General features: G+C 31.9%; 1 pseudogene; it reads right to left on the bottom strand.

The window, feature by feature from the left end:
* Window positions 1–23,150: 23,150 nt before the first annotated feature.
* Window positions 23,151–23,261, bottom strand: LOC124356373 (annotated as a pseudogene).
* Between the last annotated feature and the right edge of the window lie 64 nt (window positions 23,262–23,325).

Below are 23,325 nucleotides of genomic sequence, written 5' to 3'. Positions count from 1 at the left end.
TGTACAAATAAACACAAAATATTTTTTTCACGGTACTTGTAGAAAATTTTAATTTCGAAGAGAAAGATGTAAAATAAGTCTATAATAGACAAACGCAAACTTTAAAAAATAATCCTTAATTACATACAAAACGCATGAAAAATAGACAAAATCTGTTAAGCTCTCTACAAATGTAATATTGAAATTAAAAACAGCTGTTTTTATTAAAACAAATTAATGAGTTACTATTATTTTTTAATCAAGTAAATATTTTTAACAATCATACATTATCATACATAAAAAAGTTATCTGAATTATCATTCAACATAAAAAGTTACACACTTGTCCTAAAAAACTAACCACGTCACAGTAGATGTTCAAAATGTTTCCACCTCATTCAAAATACAAGCATCCAGCCGTCTTCTCATAGACTGCTCCGAACTCTTTCGAAGATCCCAGGTGTCCTCACGTTATCCTTTGAATCCCGTTAACAATCCTTATTCGCAACTCTTTCTATGGTATCCACAGGCGAGTCGTAGACAAGCGTCTTTAAATGTCCCATACAGAAAAAAGTCTAGAGGATTGAGGTCAGGTGACCTTGCAGGCCATGCTACTGGGGCTCCTCGACCAATCCATACTGTTTGGATATGCTTCATTTAAAAATTCTCTTACTTGTAATGTGTAATGACTGGAGCTCCATCCTGCATGAACCACATGTAGTTGCGTGTGTATAGTGGCACATCTTCGAGTAACTCATTCAGATTAGTCGTCAAGAAATGTAAATAATTTTCACCATTGAGCGTATCAGGTAAAAAACTAATAAAAAATTTTATCACCCAGAATAGCAGCCCATACGTTTTATAGAAACTGATATTGGTGACGTTCTCTGAAATAGCACGTGGATTTTCAATTGCCCACATGTGAGTATTGTGGGTGTTAAGAATAGCCATTCTTGAAAATTTTGCTTCATCAGTAAAGATAATGTAATTTTAAAATGTGGGATTTCTGCACCTTTGGATAAGCCATTGGCATAGCTGAACACGAGGAAAGTAATCTCGAGGCAAAAGAGCCTGGACCCTTTGATAGTGATAAGAATGCAACTGCTGCTCGTGTAAAATCTTCCTGAACAATTGAATTACTAACACCGAAATCCAAGGCTAGTTCTCTAGTACTTCTTCCAGGATGATTCTATTTCGTCAACATCGTCCAACCCCCTCCTCCAATTCAGCTGTACACGTTGAACGTGGCCGTCCTGATCTACCAACTTTTCCAGATTTAAAGGTTCCCGTCTCGCTTAGACCTTCTATGAATGGAAGAAAACATTTTATGAGTCGGTAACTGTCAATGAGGAAAATGTTCCTGATAGAGTCGTCTAGCCTGACGACTGTTGCAAATGTGCATGACCGTACATTAAATGCATGTCTGCCATTTCACCATTAGTGTACATAATATTCATATTACCTGCCATGATGAATAAGATATTATTAGCTATCAAAAATTAACTTCAACCCGGCACTCGCACTAACTTGTATTAAAGTACAGATCAACACACGCACTTAATGTAGCAATGAAAAATAGCTGCTTGTAATGTTTATTTAAATTATTATAAACAATGTTACATTGTTAAAACATATGTTTTAAATAGAAATTATTTGTTTCTCAAATCAAATATTTTAATAAAACAGCTGTTTTAATTTCAATATTACATTTGTAAGAGAGCTTAACAGATTTTGTCTATTTTTCATCGCGTTTTGTATGTAATTAAGAATTATTGTTTAAAAGTTTTGCGTTTGTCTATTATAGACTTATTTTACATCTTTCTCATCGAAATTAAATTTTCTACAAGTACCGTGAAAAAATATTTTGTGTTTATTGTACATTTAACATAGTAAATCTGCTTCAAACCTAAATGTAACTTGTTTTTTTCGGTACCAAGTTTCGCGTATTTCGTCACATATCTTAAAAATTACTGTAGGCTACAGTCTGGAAACGGTTTTATTCAATTTTTCAGTTCATTTTACATAAATTACGCTAAATGTGTACATCTTAATTAACAGCCCAACAAATACCCGTAGGGCTTCGTTGCAGCAGGGAACTGAAATTCAGACGAAATCTTTCACCCTGTATAACTTGGTAAACTAAGCATTTTCGGACCTATGTTAATTAGACCTTTTTTTCTTATTTTGATGTGAGGAATCACGCCCTGACTTATGGGCACCTTTTTTCAGAACACCCTGTATAGATAAATACTCAATAGTTGTCAGCCAAATGCTATGGAGTGACATACGCAATTATCTAATTCTAGTATGATAACATAAAAATGAATGTTTATGAAACATGCCAAATCCCTAACGTGTAAGTCAATTCTTGAAATGCAATGTGAACAAGCAGACAGACTGACAGAAGAAATACTTTTTTTATGTACTTGATTTTTATGTATATAATTAACATGGGCTGATTCGGAAGGTTAACAAAACGTTAAATTCAGTGAACCAGAGAAGTGTTGAAAATAAATATCCCAACATCCCTCAGACTTAATTAACTACCCCAATAATAAATTTTGTGAAACTAAAAGGTATATTATTAATCTTTGAACATTTTTTATGTTCTACTCTGTTGTAGAAGTTTCAGTAACTGTTAAAGTAAAAATTGTAATGAATCAATAACATTAATATTGAGTTCACTTTATAAATAACACTCCTGTCTCGGGGAGACAAAGAACTCCTGGCTCCACTTTACAGGCTCTCAAAGGCTTTAAGTGTTTTATTCAAAACTGAATGCAATCGTGGAGACTTCACTTTGTAAGAGGCTTTTATTGCATTGAGTTCGGTATCTATATAACATTTGACTATCGAATATTATTAAATTATGATAGGTAAAGTACATTATTCAGTAAAGTAGTTTAAACTGTTATGTTTAACTTTTAAAACAAAGTTTGGTTGGCATGTAATAATATTTTAGAAATCCAAAATAGTTATTTATATAAAACCATTAAGGAACTGTAATTAAATTTCGTTGCTCAGGTTAAACACACAGCATTAAACATTTGAGTACACACTTCATGATGCGTGCATACGTGTTGTTAACTTACATAATTTATGGGAAGCAGAGGCAATGCTTGCCACCCTGGTATTCTGATATTCCACCAGTATCCAACATTATTGATGAAGTTATCACACATTAATTGGCTATAATTGTGAACTAAGTTTTGATTATTTTATCCTTTCATATGAAAAGTTTTTTTTATAATAAAAATCGAGTTTTGGTTTATATTTAATTTAACCGTTATTATATCAACATATTAAATATATGATAAACTTACTTTTTATAAAAAATCAGTACCAGGATATGTGTTAAAAAGTTGTCTCCTTTAGGACATATTTCTTTAAAAATATATTTTCTGTTATTATTGCAATGAAACAACAATAGTTGTTTCATTCAAATCATGGGAAGCTCTACCACAATGTGTCCAGCACCCGCATATTGAAAAAGTTGTGGATTTTCCAAGCTTACAGCAGTAATCACAAACAATCTGTTAGTTAAAATGTTGCTGATATCTTATCTTTATCATAACAATCGTTCAATTACAGATTTAAAATGACTGAAATAAAGGAGTAAGCTGCAATGTCCAGAATTCCTAGGTAATTTCCTTCTTTGGAACTAAATTTGATTAAAGTGTTAAACTATTCCTTCCATATTAAGAGAACCTCTTACATTTTATTAATTTTATAACTAAAAACTACAATGGATAGGGACTATTCCGAGTAAGGAAAAACTTGAGCACCATATTGCTTATAGCGATTTAAATATAGGCCTAATATTGTTATTTACAGGAATAACTAATATAAATTAAAACTCCTGTTTATTTGTACAGTACATTAAATCACATACTACGCAGCTGCAATCAATATGGATACTCTAACCCCGCACAAATACTTTCTGAAATAGCAACGACCAGTGCAGCTATATGACAGCTTAGCTTATGCTCCGTGATCCCACATATAAAATATAGACCTGATATCTTCAGGGTAATTTTACGTCCTATCTAAGGAGTTGCTATTAGCTAACTAAAATGGTATCGGTTAACTTTGTCCCTCGGGTGATTTACAGTACAAAACAAATACCGTGAGAAAATTGCATTCAACTAACAGACGACTATATTTCCAATTAACCAGGGATACCTTTTCTAATTATACAGGATATTTGTATTAGAAGTTGAACTTTTTCTCTCATTTTGTTAAAAATATTTGTTTCCCAATTTTTACCTATTCACTAGAACGTGATAGAAATGCTCGGTCTAATCCAAATTAAAAACCACCAACTACATGTTAGCATATGAATACTTCCATTGATTATGTATTACTTATTTCATAAAATAAAGCATATACCAAAGGCATAATTATCATTATAAGTTCCCTACAATTTTAATGACTACTATAAAATTCTACTTATCTATTTTGTGACAGAATTAGAATGCATATATCTTTTGATTGGGCCACAAAGCAAACTCAGAATTAGATATATTTTTGACCAAAGTAAATTTCAATGGTCTTAATTAATCGCTTTTTGATTGATGTAGGTTTTTAATACCTACACAAAGAAACACACACGCGCATATATGTAAAGGTATATACATATACCTTTAACGATCCTGTTGCTTCTTTTATAGGATCTTCTATATCACCAAATTTTGCGTATATATATATATATATATATATATATATATATACCATATATTTTGCGTATATATAAATTATTTTTCCAACATAATGCATCGTTTAAGAAGTATAAAAGAACGTAGGCGTATTGTGTGCTTGTATTTAGGTATACAATAATATCGAATCGTGAGGGGTAAATATTTTCCAAATTATGAAGAACGAATTCCATATTACTTAATTTCTTACATAACCACCACCTGAGTTACTTCTCGTCAGTGCTGTTTAAATTAATATATAATAAAAATTGCGTATAGTTAAAACTGTGTTCATTTTTACCGACTGTATTAAATAATAATTCTGGGGTAACTGGATTACCGGTGGAAGGAGTAGGCCCAGAAGAATGATAAGGACTGGACTGTACAAAAGAGGCTGCTATCAGCGAGGCGCGCATCGCAGATGGCAGTGTTTGATAACGAAATTGAGAGGTGGGGTGAGGTAGACGTGCCGTACCTCCCGTCTCAGTTAATCGGAAGTGATTGTAACGAGTAGAGTTTGAAAGTGCTTAGAGTAAATCTTTTTGCTAATCGTCATCGAACCTGCGGGTAAGTGAACCTTTTAACTGGAGTCCAGTCAATATACATTCTTAGTTATTTTGGAATAATTTTGGGGAAAGAAATATTGTAAAAATTAAATTTAATGGGAATTTAGGAACTTGTCCTTTTGATCTGTGCAATATACAACTTGTTGGCGCAGCTGTGCAATATACAACTTGTTGGCGCAGTGAGCACATCTATATAAAATTTTATGTAAAAATACTAAAAGGGTTTTGTGGTTGTTACAGATGCTTTCAGCAATTTTTTTTATTTTTTAAATCTCTACCACTGAAGAATTTTTTAATTCTCTAACACTGAAGAATACTTTTTAAAGTAAAGTAAAGAGAATTAGTAACAAAATAAAATTGAATTTTGCAGATAAATTAAAGTGAAGAATTGCCAGATCAGATTAGAGTGTGAAAGTTTTTGAATTTTGAAAATTGAATAAAAAGCTGTAAGAACTTTGTACATTTTTGGAGTGACGAATATATTACAAGTTTGAATTTAAAAGTCATCAAGAAGTTTTAATTTTAATTTTAATTCCAGTAATTATTTTTAAGAAGAAGTTTTATTTTAGTTTGAACTTTATTTATTTCAGAAGATTTTCTTTTATTTTTTAACCTTCACAAAAGTTTTAAAATTTCAAAGCTAACCCCTCATGTGCCAGTAAAACGGTACACATTCATTTGAGTTGCTAGCACCCTAAAATCTATTTTTGTTCTATCTGTGCTATAAAAGATACTTGAATTCTATACACGATATAAAACATACTTATATCAGTGTCCATTTATCATATGTATTCAAATAACGACAACATTCGTAAAAAAACATAGAGTACTCATTAAGTAGCGTAAATTTCGTTTCGGTCCGTATCCTTCATCGTAAGAAATACTCGTAAAACTTAAAGTATTATTACATGGAATAAATGTTGTTGGCTGAGCTTAAAGAGCTGTAAAGTGTCCCATAAGTTGACTATAAGTATCAAATCGCATGTTTATATTACAAATATATTTTAAATTATGTTTTAAATAACTTAAGTTGCATATTGTTTTAGGACAAATTTTTTTCTTCACGATATACATAGATTAAATATTCATTTTGTAAACTTTTAATACGAATAACATTTATGTATCAGAGATAAACACGTATGATACTGTATTCACGGTATGTATTGAAAATATTTTATGAAATCTTGACATTTGAAGCATGCTGAAACAAGACTATCTTGGCATAAATAAAGCATATTTATAAAATCAATATTTTTATTTTCCAAATGACAACAGGATCATACAAAAAGTTTATAAGGGTAGGAAAGGAAATAGCCTGAGAACAACGCGAGGAAAGAATTTGCGTTCACCTAACTAATCAATATTTTAAAGCACATCAGTTACAAGGAGGGTGGGATAGGATTGAAAGCAAAGCAAGGCCAGCACTCGAAGGGGCTGGAATTGAAACCGGACGAGGTGAACGCTTAGATCAGAATATACGAGCAAAACCGCAACTATCAGCACCTGAGGCCCAATCTAGACACTCTAACCTCATTTACTAAATCTAGTATTAAGAAATTAACTTTTCGTTTGTCATAACTGTATGATACAATTTATCATCATAATTCGAATGCTAAACTGTAGTTTAAACCGTCTGATCTTATTTATTTCTCTGCACATTTAAAAATTATTATTAAGACATTAGATTCTTCTGTTTAATCTCCTATGGATATATATATGTACTATTAGTATACTATATTTACTATATACAGGGTGTAACTGAAATACACCGACAAACTTAAGAGGTTGTTCCTGAGGTCAAAACGAACCAAAAAGTTCCTATAAATGTATGTCCTAAAATGCATCGTTTTCCGTCTGTCCGTCTGTTTGTGTTTATTACATTACATTTCTTTTCTAAACAACCATTAAAGGTACAAAGTTAAACTTTTCAACATATGCTAATCTAGTAAAGATTGTCAATTTAAAAAAAAATTGAAAATTTTTACTCAACAAAATTCAAAATGGCGGCTAGTTAAAATCTTTGATGGTGAATTTCTCAAAAATTACTTCCTGTATAAAAAATTTACTAGAATATAAAAAAAAATATAAATTTATTTATAAAACGAACGGTACTTCATTTTTTGAAATCGCTCAAGAAATAAAAAAGTTTATGGCATTTTACTGTTATAAAAAGGAACAGGGAATCATCTTAGGTTCAACCCATCTGGTTGCCTTGGTTTTAAAATATAATTGAGGTTGCGATTTCAACATTTCTTAAATTTATCAGATTGGTATTTTGATTGGGCTTTGGCTCTAAATGGTAAATTCCTTTTAGGCTGAAGCAATTTTCTAATTTATTTTGATTGTGTTGAATCACATGAGCAGATAATGGTCTCTCATAATTTTGATGAACAACATCAAATCGATGATTGGTCATTCTCACTCTTAATGAAGTGATGGTTTTTCCAATATAGTGTTTGGGACAGAATTTACAGGTTAGTTGATAAATTATGTTTTTTGTAACGCAATCAATGTTACCTTTAATAGGATATTCTTTTTCAGTTGTGCTACTTTTAAACGATTTAGAATTTATTAACATGTTACAAATGCCGCATCTTGGCTTGTTGCAAGGATTGCACACGTTACATTTGATGTTATTACTTTTTGGATTTCCCTCATACTTTAATTTCGGTCTAGAGAGAATGTTTTGTAAATTTGGAGGCTTTTTAAAAATTACTTTGGGGGGCTTAGAAAATAAATTTCTAGTTTCAGGGGAAGATTCTAAAGTAGGAAAAGAAACCTTTAGAATTTTGTTGATTTTATGAAGGCCAGGAAAATATTGGGTGATAAATTTAGGATCATTAGGATTAATAGCAATGGAAATATTTTTAGGTGCTCTGATTTGTCTATCAACAAGATTTTTTGGATACCCCCTTTCAAAAAGTACATGGGACAGTCTGTTTATGTAGTTATGGAAGTCAGATTGATTGCTACAAAGGTCTTTTGCTCTTATTGATAATCTCTTGGGGATAAATTTTTTAATGTGAACTGGATGGCAGCTGGTGAAATACAAATATTGCATTTTGTTACTGTCTTTGACATGCATTTTTGTTTTCAAATTATGATTTTCAATAAATACATCAGTATCCAAGAATTTTACTGAAACTGGTGAGATAGACCATGTAAATTTTAAAATGCTAAATTTATTGAGATTAAAAAGAAAGTCGTTAAGTTCTTTGATACCATGCTGCCATATTATAAAAATATCATCTATGTACCTGAACCAAATTAGAGGTTTATAATTTTGACTGGTTAAAAAATACTTTTACAATAGTCCCATAAAAAGATTGGCATAAGAAGGAGCCGTCCGTGTGCCCATAGCAGTTCCTTTAGTTTGAAGGTAATTTTGGTCTTTAAATTTAAATTATTATTAAGGTTAAAATCATGGTCATAAGTTTGAGAATGAAATTAGTATTAGGTTTAGAATCGTTTGGGCGTGAATCAAGGTAATTTTGGGCAGCGCTGAGGCCATCATCTGTAGGAATATTTGTATACAAATATTCTACATCGACAGTACACAATAAGACATCGTCAGGCAAGGGTTGATTAATTTGAGCTAATTTAGTTAAAAAGGCATTAGTGTCCTTGATATAGGAAGGAAGTGTTCTTACAAACGGCTGCAAGATATCGTCAACATAAGCAGATATCCTTTCCGTAGGGCATCCATATCTGGAGATGATAGGCCTGCCAGGAGGTGGTCTGGTAGGCTTGTGTGTTTTCGGTAAAGTGTAAAACACCGGAGTTCTAGGATATCTAGGTGTTAGTAGTTTAATGGCTTTCTGAGACAATCCCTCTTGAGGACCGTTGTTCATAAGGTAATTTTGGATTTTTTCATTATGTTGAGGAGAAGGATCTTCATCTAATTTTTCATATGTTGATGTGTCATTCAGTTGTCTTTGTGATTTCCCAATATAATGTAAAGAATTCATCAGAACGATAGAGTTACCTTTGTCGCTGGGTAAAATAATTATGTCTTTGTTTTCACGTAGTGATTGAATTGCTCTAAATTCATTTTCAGATAAGTTTTTGGTAGTATTTTAGTTGTTAGGAAACGAGGAATTTGATAGATTGGCTAGGACGACATTTCTGAATTCTTCACCAGGATGATTAGTTGGTAAAGGTGGAGGTTCCCAACCTGGTACTGAATTTTGTTGAATTGGAACATAGAATTGTTTTGAATTTTGATAAACAGTCGGGAATTTTTCAGTTATATTTTGATTTCCTGTATTTTGGACAGTAAAAATATACTTTAATTTTATACTGCGTGCAAAATTAAGGGCATCCATAACAAGTTTGAAGTGGTCAAATCCTGGTGTGGGTGAAAAAGTCAGGCCTTTTTCTAATATTGATCTTTCGTGAACATTAGGTGAATATTTAGACAGGTTTTCAATTCGAAAGGTTTCTTCATTGCTGTAGTTAAATGGACGTAAGTTGTAGCTATGATTGTCAGACTTAAGTAGGTGGTTGTAGTTGGATGAAGACTTTTGATTTGACTTAATATCGGTAGCATCCATGGTATTCTTGGTATTTATGGTTTCAATAGAAGTTGTAGTTTGCAGAGGAGTGTTATCGTAAGAATTTGAAGGATGGTTATCGGAGGAATTGGAAGGGATTTCAAAGGAAGACGTAGAAATTATTGGGAAATTTGGAAGTAAATTTAGACTATCAAGAATGTTTTCAGTAACACATGAAGATGTTTGTCGAAAGGTTTGTTGTGGAATACAAGGATGATAATCTGCATTTATAGTGGGTAGTGGAGGTAGGTTATTTTTATCAGAAATTGAACTATTATCAGCACAAAAATTATGCGAAATTGGACTATTATTTTGGTATTTATCAGCTGAATTGTAATAGTTTTTTGAATTCGCTTGCAGATTTGACAGCTTGAGATGTAACGAATTGAATTTTTTAGATATAAATTTCTGTGAGTTTGATAATATTATATTAAGGTCATAAATTGCGTCTTGATACTTATTAAAAAACTCTAAATGTAGCAGTTTAAGTTGTTTTCCGTGGTGTTGGGCAAGAGTCTTGTATGAATTCAAAACTAGATTAGTTAATTCAAAGCTAGTTTTTATGGCTAAACCAATAACACTACTGTGAATTTCAGGAGGAAAACCAGTTAGTGGAAATTTGGGTTGCAGGACACGTGGTGTGAGATCTAAGGATAGGCAAGCTGTCAAAAACATTAAAAAAAAAATAATTCTGCTTTTTCTGAATGAGGAATGATTCTTCTGGTTCCTTTGCACTTATTTATTACAATTTAATGTATGTTGCCTCAGAACATAATTGTGATACAATAGCAACAGAATTGTGATATAAACTTGCGTTTATGTCAATCCCTTATGTGCCGTGATTATCGGAGAAAATTATAAATGTAGGTAGAAAGTACAACTTTAGAACCGTGTTTAAAACAAACAATACTCTTAGACAAAGTCTCGTAAAAACAAAACCATAAAATGGCACACAGGTTTCCAAAAACTGTGTTTACATTATAAAATGTAGTTTCAATAGGGAATACATAGGCGAGACAAAAATACCACTTAACATAAGGATATAAGAGCACAAAGAAAACACGAGAAAGGGTCTCAAAGAAAAGTCAAAAATTGCACACAATTGTTGGTCCGAAGACCATCATATGAACTGGGATGAAGCCAACAGCATGGAATGAAGCCAGATAGCATGAACCAATAATAACAAAAAAGGGCCCATTCCTGTCCCCTTCTTTTTTATTTCCGCCATCTTATTTTTGTCTGCCGTGACGATTGCCATTGGCTAGTGCCCTCAGGTCAGCCATAGGTTGTTGGTAGACGAATGCTGACGTATTGTGACCTGTATTATGTAGTTCAGTTTTAGTGATTAGTGTTGTGTATAGTTTTTTTTATTAAGTGTATGTTTTAGAGTTATTGAAGTTGACAAACAACATGATGGCTGTGATTCCTGACTTAGGTGTGCCACAACGCTTTGGTATGATTTGTTTATTTTAACCTAGTTTGTAATTACGTTAGTTATTACCTGAAGAAGAGATCAGATTGCAGATCTCGAAACGTAGTGTTACTGATTTCTTCTTTCACTGGACGATGGCAAATGTCCGGAAAAATCTTGTTTTCTTCTTAACCTTCCATCGTCAAAAATAACCTTCAAACAAATATTTTTCATTATTCCACCTTGAATTTATTAAAATTAAAATTAATCATTTACTTAAATTTATTTAAATAAATCAAACGTGGAAGAATGAAAAATGTCTTTTCTTTTAAGTAAAATTAAGGACTTAATCCCGACAGAACTCTTAAATGTAAGAAATAACAATGGCTCATTTCCTTCAATGAATTTTAATATGATTAGGTACTAGTAAAGCAACCAAGTATGTATATTTGTAGTTTAATGTGGCTGTATGAGACGCTAAACATTGCGGTAATTTCCATTTTCTTCCAAGAGTACAAGGTTTCTTGACCAGATATATTCTCGTGTCAGAACTTATAATTATGGGTTGGTTTAGGCATATGCTATTGTTTGTGTAGGTAATAACAACAAGGCTCTCCGCTACATTCATATACACGTATAATAGTACGAGACAAGGATAACACCTAAACTACAAATATAGGTTCAGGTTTAAAAATTATGCAATAAATCAGATTCGAAAGACTTTTTCAGGAAAAGTCAGTGTTATGTTTCTTACTTACTTGTTTTTCTATCAATCCGATTATTTCCCTTGATTTTTGTTGACGAATTATTATGATATTATTACTATCCAATTTTGAAAATCGGTAACCATAGGATGCATTACATAAATCAAATCAAAATCATTTATTTCTCATTGACATTAACATGTATCGAGAATTGTCAATATGTATAAAATAACTAAATACTAAAAATTTCTTATTAAAGTTATTGCTATATCTAGTAAAACTACAAATTAAAAATATATTGAAAAACAGTACTAATGATAGTTTTACTTGTAAGGTTGGGTGGTGCACAAAAATTCAGAGAGTGAGTAAAAAACAGTTTTTTACAAGAAAGTCTTTTAGTTTGTTTTTGAAAGATGCAAGTGAAGTGCTGGTTTTTAAATAATCTGGCAATCTATTTAAAATTGTAGGTCATAAATATTCTATTGATTTGCGGAACATATTATTACTATGGTGGGGTAATGTTAAACTATTTTTATTTCTGGTGGGATGTATTTGATTGTGGGTAGGAAAATCGGTAATGTGTTTAAAAGTGTAAATTGATACGGAATAGATAAAAATGGAGGGGGAGGGTTAGTATACGTTCTTGGTGAAACACTTGCCTACAGCTCTCCAGGCCCCTCAACCCAAACACTAAACGAATAGCCCTCTTTTGCAATTTGAATACTCTTTGTAACAGAGAAGATGAAGCAGTTCCCCATGACATTATGCCATATGACATCACAGAGGAAAAGTAATCATCATATACCATTTTCAGTGCACTACTTTTCAGAAAATTTGAAAGACATCTTAAGGAAGACAATACAGAGTTGAGCTTAGAGCAAAGGGCCTCCAAATGCTGACGCCAACTTGCAGTCCACGTTCAGGAGCTACGTGGACTGCAAGTTTTTATCATCAGTCCGAAAAAATCCGAAAACTTGCAGTCCGCGTAGCTCCTGAACCATTAGAGATATAGAAAAACTCTAAAATGCAAAAATGTCTTATTTTGTAGTGTAGAATATAAAAACAACATAAAATACAGGGTGTTCCATAAAATATTTTAAAGTTGGCCGCCATATTGGCAAAAATTATGAAAACTTCCAGTCCACGTAGCTCCTGAACCATTAGAGATATTGAAAAACTCTCAAAAGCAAAAATGTATAATTTTGTTGAGTAGAATCTAAAAACAACATAAAATACAGGGTGTTCCATAAGAGATTTTAAAGTTGACCGCCATATTGGAAAATGGCGGCCACTTCAAAAAATTTGAAAGTGTATCCCTGAGTGAAACTTAAAATTGAGCAAGTTCCAAATTTAAAGTGTGGTGCTAAGTCGTGTAATTAAAAAGTTAGCTATTGGATCACTTTAAAAAACTCACCCTGTATAAAGTTATAATCGATTTTTGCATTTTGTTTACAATAAATTGTTACAAAACTAAGCATCTCTATTTACAAATAAAATAATTACAAAAAAACTCTATAAAAGTTTGTATTGCTTTAAACTGATAATATAAATAATTATATGAAAAATTTATGTTTTGAAAGTAAACTATTAGCAAATTTTACGTTAAAAACCATTTCGATACCAAAAACTATGCACTAATTAGTAATTAGGATTTAGAAATATATCATATCAACGTACTTTTTAATACATAGTTCCTTTTCATAAGTGTGTTACTCCTATGAAATATCCAATATTCCTAAGATTAAACGATAATACTGTATCATGATTGCATGAATAATATACGGAGGAGGTCATATGCAGTTGATGAAACCAAGAGTATACAAAATAATTTATATTTGTAGATAAGATAGACTATCTTTAAATTCTTGATATACGATCATGATATCGAGATATAAATTTGAGTAGCGGCGTTTCGTTATTAAAGGCTTCTAGTCAAATAGATTATTATTGTCATGGTGTATAAGTAAGCATATATACAGCACTAAGTGTTCCTTGGTTTTATAGCAAATATAGGTATTTTCTATATAATTAGATTGCTATGTCATTAGTGCTGTATACACGTATATCTTTGACCAACAATAATTTCTTCACATAACGCAGCTATGGTAGGAAGGGCTAATTTAATTTGACTGTTTATTATTTAATTTACCTGACGTTGTCTCAGACCGAGTCGGCACCGACTTTCTTTGGTATCTTCAGATGAACATGACTCAATATTTCAGGAGTAAAGTCAGAGACTTGTATTTAAAACACAATGATATTTTATAACATTTCGTGTTATTTACTGGGGTATATGAAGCGAAATTTCCACTGCGATTCTTCCGGCAGTAGCTCTTTGATTTTTTTAAAAATATTAATAGGGATTTTTGGTTGTAGTAATTCGTAGTTCATACATTTTACGATACGTCATGCCAAACTGCTTAAGAGAATTTAAGTATCCTTATTTAAATAACTTTTGTTGAGAAACTAAAACTATAGCGTTTATCTGAATACTATACAAAAAGAGGAGAAAACAGTTTTACATTCATGACCTGAAATATATTCCGCGGTCTCCTTCACACACTGTTATTTCGATAGCGCTGTTTTATATCGCTACACTTTTCATGGAGCTTATTATTTCAACATACCTATATACTTATCTTTTGCCCTGGACATAAAAATAGTAACACAAAAAGACGACACATCAGATAATTAATACAAATTTATATACATCAATAGGAACAACCAACCTTTTATTTATTTGACAAGTAAACTAAGAGTTAGGTGGTTGTTGTATTAGTAGAGAATATTATTTTGTTGCCTATACAGAACTTTAGCCGGCTACCAGCACATATATCCAATTTTGGAGAGCCAGCAGCCAGGTTGTAGGGCTTCGGGCTGTGGAATTGACAGAGATATTACGGGCTAAAGTTCTATGCGTGACTGTTGCAATTTTCAGCAATACTCTCGACCTTGTACTGCAAATTTAAATATAAGTGCGCAGGGAATTTAAATCTCCCTCTTGTTGTCTCCACGCATATATCAATGGGCCATGTGGTTAGGAAAATAACACTGAAAAGGTTATTGGCCTTTTGTAAGTAATATGTAAGAAACATAAAAGCACCATTAAAATTTGATAAATTGCACAAATTAATCTTCATATTTAAGTATGAAGTATATTAAGTAATAAATATTAATCTTCATTAATAATTATTACATTTTATAGTTATACAATCAGCACTTTTTAAGTCATAACTGTACACAGGTTATTGTCAATTTTGTTTTAGATTTACCGAGTTGCTAGAAAACTGTAAGAAAAACATCATAATTATGTTTTTGGCAGTTTCTGAATTAACTTTTTTCTATTACCATTTCGTCAAAAGAATTTTAATGAAATATGCTGCACTTTTTACTGTGTATTTTAATAGAGAAAATAAGTAAGTTAAAACGTACCAATGATGCCATATAATATATCAATTATTTGTTATCACACATAGAGTAGGATTTGAAGTAAACTAGCATTTATTACTTGAGTTTAATACATAAAAACAATGTTAGTTAAACACATAATTCTTAACCTTGTTATTAATGTCATAACATTAAAACCTAGGAAAAATTTTAATCTTGTACCTCTATTTTAAAAATATAATTAATTACTTATGTAAATAATGTAAACTAAAAAATGTATGTAATTTTTGAATTTTGGTGTTTAAGAATCTTAGCGATTAAGAACATGTATCGGAATAAACATATTACTTCCGTTAAAACTTACTTTCCGTCATAGTAAATTTTTTGAGGTCTAACGTATTAGGTCTCCGTAGTAACTTTTTTCTTATTGTACCGATTAAAAAGGTATAAACTGCAGTTGGTCTGAAAAGTCTCTTTCACTCAAGAAGCTAATATTTCTGACCATTGTAATTTATCGCATCATTAGTTTTTTCAGTTCCAAAAGGTTGTTTACAGGTTAAACATGGTGACCTTCGTGGAAAATCTTTTATTTTGCTGTTTAGAGTATGAGGTATACGAATGTAAATAGTTAGTAGTAGGACATCAGGTGATTATAAAATCCCATTTATAGTTCTTACAGGGGTTAAAACTTTATGTAAGCTATTTTGAAAGGTTTATCTTTATTAAACTGCTTTAGTTGTTCCATTTAAGCAATGAGACATAAGCGTGAAAATTCCAATTATATACGATATTGAGAAGGTAGAGATTTATTGATAAGTGAATAATGGGTGAGAGCTTAAACTGTTGTATGTAGAGATTTATGTACAACGTGTAAAGGACAGTTCAGAAATCTGTTACACGATGATAAAGCAAAATATTATTATCGTAGGTGTTTCCGGTTACTAGTACTTCTTTATTATTAGTAAAAAACCTTTTAACTCACAGATAATTTAAAGTCTAACCTAATAAAAACATGGATTAAAAGGTATATTGCCAATATTGAGTGTTAGAAAACGGAAAACTGGGGAATGAAAGGAAGTAAATAAAGCTAGCAATCTTGTCCGGAGACAAACATCGTGACTGCTTAACGTTTATTGAAGGATATGCTTTAGGGTTGTCTTTGGCTAAATGGAAGAGAATCTATTTATAATTCATAGTAATTTTATTTTAATAAAAGTCTTAATATTTCCAACCCAATAGGTTCTACTTAATTTATGTTCACTTTTCACAATTTGATGTCAAAACTTTAATTAAGACACGTATATATAGCTCTACTATCAATTGGTAAGTTTTTAATTGAGTAAATGAACATAAGATTGTTATTTAAAACTTGTCTCTTGTACTTTAAACCATATGTTTATGGTCATACATGTGTTGTATAGGGTAAGTTAAAAATGAGAATGAATAATTGTAGAATTTAACTATTAATTGTTATAATATGTAAATAAATTTAGAATATAAATAAAATTTTTTTTCGTTTTTACAATTTGTTTACCTATTTAGGTAATAGCAGCCTATTTAGGCTACCATCAAGTTTACCAAGGACATGTCGCTTATTCTCTATAGTGTATAATCATATTCATAGAATTCATCGATAAACGATTATGAATACTAAGATGGAATCCCTCCATGCTACTGCAGTGATTGAAATATCTATTTGTATTACAGCAATTGTCGGTTGTGGTATTCATGATCATGGGTCCTTGACAGCAACATTAATTTATATATATAAAGAGAAAACGAGATTGCAAGGTACCTGTAATTATTAATATATTGTGCTCTCTTAAGACATAACGTAATTCACCTAGATTCAGTAACATGAAATGTGACGTTAGTTTCAATATGAAATATATCTTTACAATGTAGAGAGGGCTTTGCCAGATTATAAGCAAATTAATTACGTAATTTAAAATCTTGTGTCTTTTAAGCGTTTTAACAAGATATTACATTAAAATGTAATATAAAAAATATGATCCTAATTTATACTGAACGAATTTATATGGTGTCATAAAGCAATTATTAAACTACAGACGTAGATTAGAATTCAATCCCTTCAAAAATATTCATTCTTTCAAAAAGTATATGTCATGAACTTGTGACAAAAAAAGATTTTTTTGTTTGTGATTGAAATTGTGTACTTCTTATTTTAAGTAGACGTTTCGTTAAATGAAAGTGCCTCTTGCTTTATGACATACATAGTAGAGTAAGACACACACGTGTCACAGAAGAGGCTTATGCAAAGTTGTACCCTATATTTCAAAATCATATCTATAAGTGTAAAAATTTCAAGTTTAAAAATGTTAGATTTTAAATTCAGAAATTGTTTTATTACTGACGTCATTACCAATAAGGACAATTTAAATTGCTCATTAACACTCCGTTAAACTACATACTATGACATTCACCATTATAAAACTCCATGTCGGTTGTATAGTGATGAAGACTAAGGTCAGTTCTTTATTTATATATCGTGCATACAAAAAATAAACAACACTTTTCTATGCTATTGAGAAAGAAACTGAGCTCATGCAGTAGGAAATAGCTTTATGAAATGACGCATTAAATTATTTGAAAGGAGAAGATGTTATTCTTAATATGAACAAATATTTTGTGTGGACTTTCATGTGGTCATATGCAAACAAATTAAAATTTATCTCCAAGCGAATGAGTATTATATAACAGTACAATCCACCCCCTCCCTGCCGGATGAGAAAACTTCATTTATGCAGTGAGCACGACATTTATAAAAGTAAATAATGTACTGTGCACATTTTTTTAAAAATTTTTTTAGGGAGAGGTAGGAAAAATGCAATTACGCACGCAGGTGGCCAGCCTGTAGTGTGGGACTCTCCTAAAAACGGGTTTACCCACTAAAAAACCTCCTCTACTCTTTAGGATTCTAACCTGGGATTGTTTATTACATTACTTCAGGCTAGGCCTAAATTTGGCTTAAGCCCGTGGGGCAAGGTCCTTATCCAGCCGCTCGGTCAAGGGATCTGGGCCACTTCGCGGTCCAGATCGGATTTCTTTTCCAGGAGGATGCCCCGGACGAACTGTGACAAACAATTTCAGTTCCCCTCATCCTCCATAATCTTTTCGCAGACCGTATCCACCGAAGAAACCCCGAGTTTTCTTGTGGCCTCCAGGCGGGGCCTTTCCCAACGCGGACAGCGGAAGAAGGTGTGTTCCGCGTCGTCGGGAACGCCCGGGCAGTAGATGCAATCCGGTGAACCGGTCTTGCCCATCCGGTTCAGGTACGACTTGAAATAACCGTGACCTGTCAGGAACTGCGTGAGGTAGTAGTCCACTTCGCCATGCCGCCTTTCGACCCATAGTTAAACCTGCTCGATGAGTCGCGCAGTCCATCGTCCTCGGGTTTCGTGCTCTCAGCTGTGTTGCCACTGCTGGAAGGTTCGGGTACGCTCTTCGCATCTTGCTGCGTCCTTTCCGATCTCGCCTTGTCTCTGATTAATCGCCTTCCTCTCCCCTGCCAAGAGCTTGACAAGGATGACTCCGGCAACCACCAAGACGGCAGGCTCGGATACTGTCCGATAGGCGGAACACACCCGGAGCGCAGCTTGACGCTGAACCCGGGCGAGTCGCAACCTACAAAATTCCTCGGTAAGAGCGTCTGCCCACACCTCTGCCCCATAAAGGAGCACGGACTGGACTGCGGACGTCAATAACCGTCTTTTGCTGGACCGAGGACCTCCGACTTTGACCATCAGCGTACTAAGATAAGAGACCACCTTAGCAGCCTTGTCCGCTGAACGGAAGACCTGTTCTCTCCAGCTTAACTTGTTTTCCACATAATAATGTGCACATTGCTTCATTAATATGTGATGATGAATTCATGAGTTAAAATACCAAATGGTATAAATGGTTCAATGAAAATTTGACAAAAATGAGTTGCCCTCTAGACTCTATAAATTAATGGAATATTAATAATGCCTTAGTTTGCCTGACATATTGAACCGAATATGTACCATGGTAGCCAATTTAAGAGAGCATTGTAAAATATAAGTGCCACTATAATTATAACTGCATCATAAAAATCTATTAAATTTCAAACTGATATGTGGGCACAAAGTATTATAATATATATTAGCTCGTAACAGCCTAGTGCAGCCATATGGACACAGTGTAATTATGTGTAGTTTTCACGGTTTTTTCATATTTCACTGTATTATCTGGGCTCCTACAGGATAGTGTTTAAAAACCAAATAAAGTGTTTATTTTATTTTTGGTTTAATTGCCAACGAAAAGTGGTGATGTGTTTAGTCTCCCTACCTATACATGATATATTATCATCATAAAAGCAATATATACTTTTGTAAATAACACTATACATAATCTAATGGTAATATGTCTTGCTTATCTTATAGGGCTACATTTGTAACTTAAGCTTTTAAGATATCACATATGCAGATTTATGAAAACCAATTAGGTAATTGTATTATAGAATATTGTTCGCAAAGTTACTCCTACCTGTTACATTACTTTTACCTGTTTACCACATTTACTGTTACCAAAACGTGCGTAAGTTATATAGAATGAAGTAAACATACAAAGATATAATCCCATGCTTAAAGTGAACAGTTTTTATGTTACATTATTGTTCTGATATTATTAATTACCCGCGTATGGTATGGGTAGAGAGTGTTATATTTTGTATATTATTTTTATTTAAATTAGTTTAAAAGAATAACTTAAAAAAAAATACTTTATCATATTGCTGTAGTGTTATTACGTAATGCAATAGGCTGTATTTTAATGTCTCCATGAACATTAGTCAAATTTGATTGTGATTTAAATATAACTATATTACGCTTTTAAAATGTAACGTAAATACATAATATTTATGTTTTATTGTCTGAAAATGAAACCTAATAATGTAAGAATATGCTATAAAATCACATTCATGTTATTCTAGGGCATTAGAGAACAAAGAAATTAACACAAAGGAAGTAAATATAAAAGGTAATCTTTTAAAAGAACAGCAGATCCGTGGGACTAGTATTGTTAGACAAGCCTTAGTTTTATAACAGTTTATTGTTATAAACTGTGTACGATGTCATTATATAATAATAAAAGATCCTATCAACAATAGGAATTGTTGTGTTAATAAAGAGGTTTTATTTGTCTCGTGAAACAATGTCCAACTTGTCTTGCAGTAAGCGAACGAACCACTATTTTTAGGAGCTTATGAAAGCTACAAGGCCTTATTTTTTATAATCATTATGTGTAGAATTGTCTATTGAAAATCTAATATTACAGTTTAAAAAAATATTGTAATATCAAAATCACCATATAATATATATATATATATATATATATATATATATATATATATATATATATATATATATATATATATATATATTATATATATTAATAAACATTGAATCGCAAAAAAGTACTTGCTCCGCCAGGACTCGAACCCGGATCTCTCAATCAATTGCCTGGTGAATGTGCTACCATTACACCTTATATATATATATATATATATACTATATAAGGCCTATGTTGATTGTTTTATATTTTAATAATATCTTTATACGCAAAAACTTTAGTGAATAGATGTTACAGTAATTCTAAATTTTATTCGGCTATAAAGAGTAAACAGTATTTATTATGGAATATCTGTTTCCCACGGTTTTAAACGCAATTTTCAACATAAAAGGCCGTAAGCCTTCTTAGTGAAAAAGATTATTATTTAATATGATGGATCCCCATGAGATATTTTCTATATAGATTGATCAAATAAGTTATATTTCAGTGTCCGTTGATTAAATGAAATAGATCTCACAATTTTTACTGGTTCTTAGTCTTTTTACTTGCAAGACCATAGTTTTCTGGTTTGAATAGATTCAACATCAAACGAAAAGTTGAATTTATCTCCAATAATGACATGGCCATGAAAGATATGAACACGTAAAGGTCTCCATGAAGAAAATGTACACATAATTTGGTATTTGAGACCTAATTCGATAAAATAGCGTCTACTATCGGCCGTAAGTGTAAGATGTGTTAAGTGTCGACAGAATAGACAAAAAATGATACCAAGGAAAACAAATTTCTACCGTAAAGCGTCTATTTCCGGGCCTTTTATTCATATACAGGACAGGATATTTCCATAAGTTGAGTGTGCCCTGTGAATATTAATTATAAGAAGAAGTATATGTACTAATATAGGACTGAAATTCCTACGTCTACGGTCTTCTTAGAATGGTCTAAAAGAGTATATATTCTAACCAATTTAATAACTTTACGGTTTAATGTATAAAACGGTTCCAAGGTAGAATTCACCTTGTTATCATGACGAAAAATATATACCTTTTATTTAAATTATTTTTATGTTTCGTAAATACTGTTTTATATTTTCGTAAATATTCCTAAAGATTATTTACGAATTATTGTTATAAATTATTTATACCTGTATTCACGGAAATTATTATGCCTTTTCTATTCATAAAACCGTCCTCAGACTCTAACGAATATAAAAAGAGAACATGTAAAATTACTTTAGCTGTCCTTTAGATTAGCGCAAATCAACACATTAAGCGGTTCACTTATATTAATAGGATATAGTTCCAAGTAAACTTAAAATTAAACTTGCTGCGTCTTTTTGGATGTTTAGCGGAGTTAACTTGGTTTGTTTTATTCCGATTATTTTTTCTTTTGCGAATCTGCAGGGGATTTTGCGGAATATTGTATTATTTTGATACAAAAGATAGTATACACTTACATAAAATATATTTTGTTGCAAGAATATTTCGACAAAATTTTTCAATTTTAGTATTAGTTAAAAGGTTACTTGCAATAGAAGTTTAGCATACAACAGAAATTATAAATTTATTACATCAACATATCAAGTTTCTTGCAAAACTTTTAAAGTGAAATATAGTTGTTTTCCAGTTTTGACTTTGGTCTGACCTAGCACTGGACATGAGCTCATTATAAAAGGATGATGACGTTTGTGAAGTTGATTGCTTATTATTGCAGAAAAAATTATGAAGGTAGTTTAAGTTTAATACTTACTATAAGGTGGCGTTGTGAGTTGTGTGTTCCATTAATAAGTTCAGAGAATACCTAGAAGTGTGTCTCTTCAATCTCATTACTGAAAAATAGTAGACTGAGGTGGGTATTGCTACACCACAGCAAACTTGGTAATCTTTGGAGATTAATTGAAAAAATATTATCTTTTCTTGTTAATCACATCGGAGTTTAGTTACTAACAAAAAAGAGCTAATCACTCTTGTTAGTAATCGAGATGGGTGGTCAGTCTGATTACTGCTTTCGATTTTAGGAGACATTATCAGACCTTGCAGCAGCTATCTTGACGTCAGTCAGTGCTGAACTCTACTATACAACAGCCAAGCCGCTAGTACTTACAACAAAATGGTGTAGTTTGTAATAAATCCTGTGTTAGCACACCACTTAAATCTTCCATCAGATTACTATTGAACCTGTGTAATATATTACTAAAAATAATTTATACACAAAAAAGAAACAAAAATAGTTAAATGATAGAAAGTATTGAATTATACATGTACATAATAATTTGAGCTATTGTTTCACAAACCAGAAAAGAATTATTATTGTACTGAATATGTTTACCCAGGCTGAATATAATTTATTATCGTAGTCATATCAGATCATAGTAAGCTAAAAACTCCTAGTATTTAATCAGCTGTGATAAAAGACTATACACATTTTAGAGTAGTATTGAAACTCTATGGACTCCAATTTATGTAATAAAAGCAGTTTTGCGCACCTTAATTTATGTGATAAAAACAAATAGGTCGAATGTTATAAAATATAATTAGTTGTTATGTTTCCCATTTAAATTAAATCATGTGTTCCCCTCCACGGAAATCTTTAGTAAAAGGCGAAAGATTTATTCGTTCTGAAGGGAAACCAGAGTAAATTCCCTCAGGGGTAGTCGGCTTTCGACTACACGGGAGGCCTCCCCTTTCTTCGAGGAGGCTGG

Source organism: Homalodisca vitripennis, chromosome 2 (assembly GCF_021130785.1).
Source record: "Homalodisca vitripennis isolate AUS2020 chromosome 2, UT_GWSS_2.1, whole genome shotgun sequence".
In the NCBI taxonomy this organism is placed as follows: Eukaryota; Metazoa; Arthropoda; class Insecta; order Hemiptera; family Cicadellidae; genus Homalodisca; species Homalodisca vitripennis.
The sequence above is the reverse complement of the archived record's forward strand: the minus strand, read 5'-3'. Positions and strand labels throughout refer to the sequence as shown.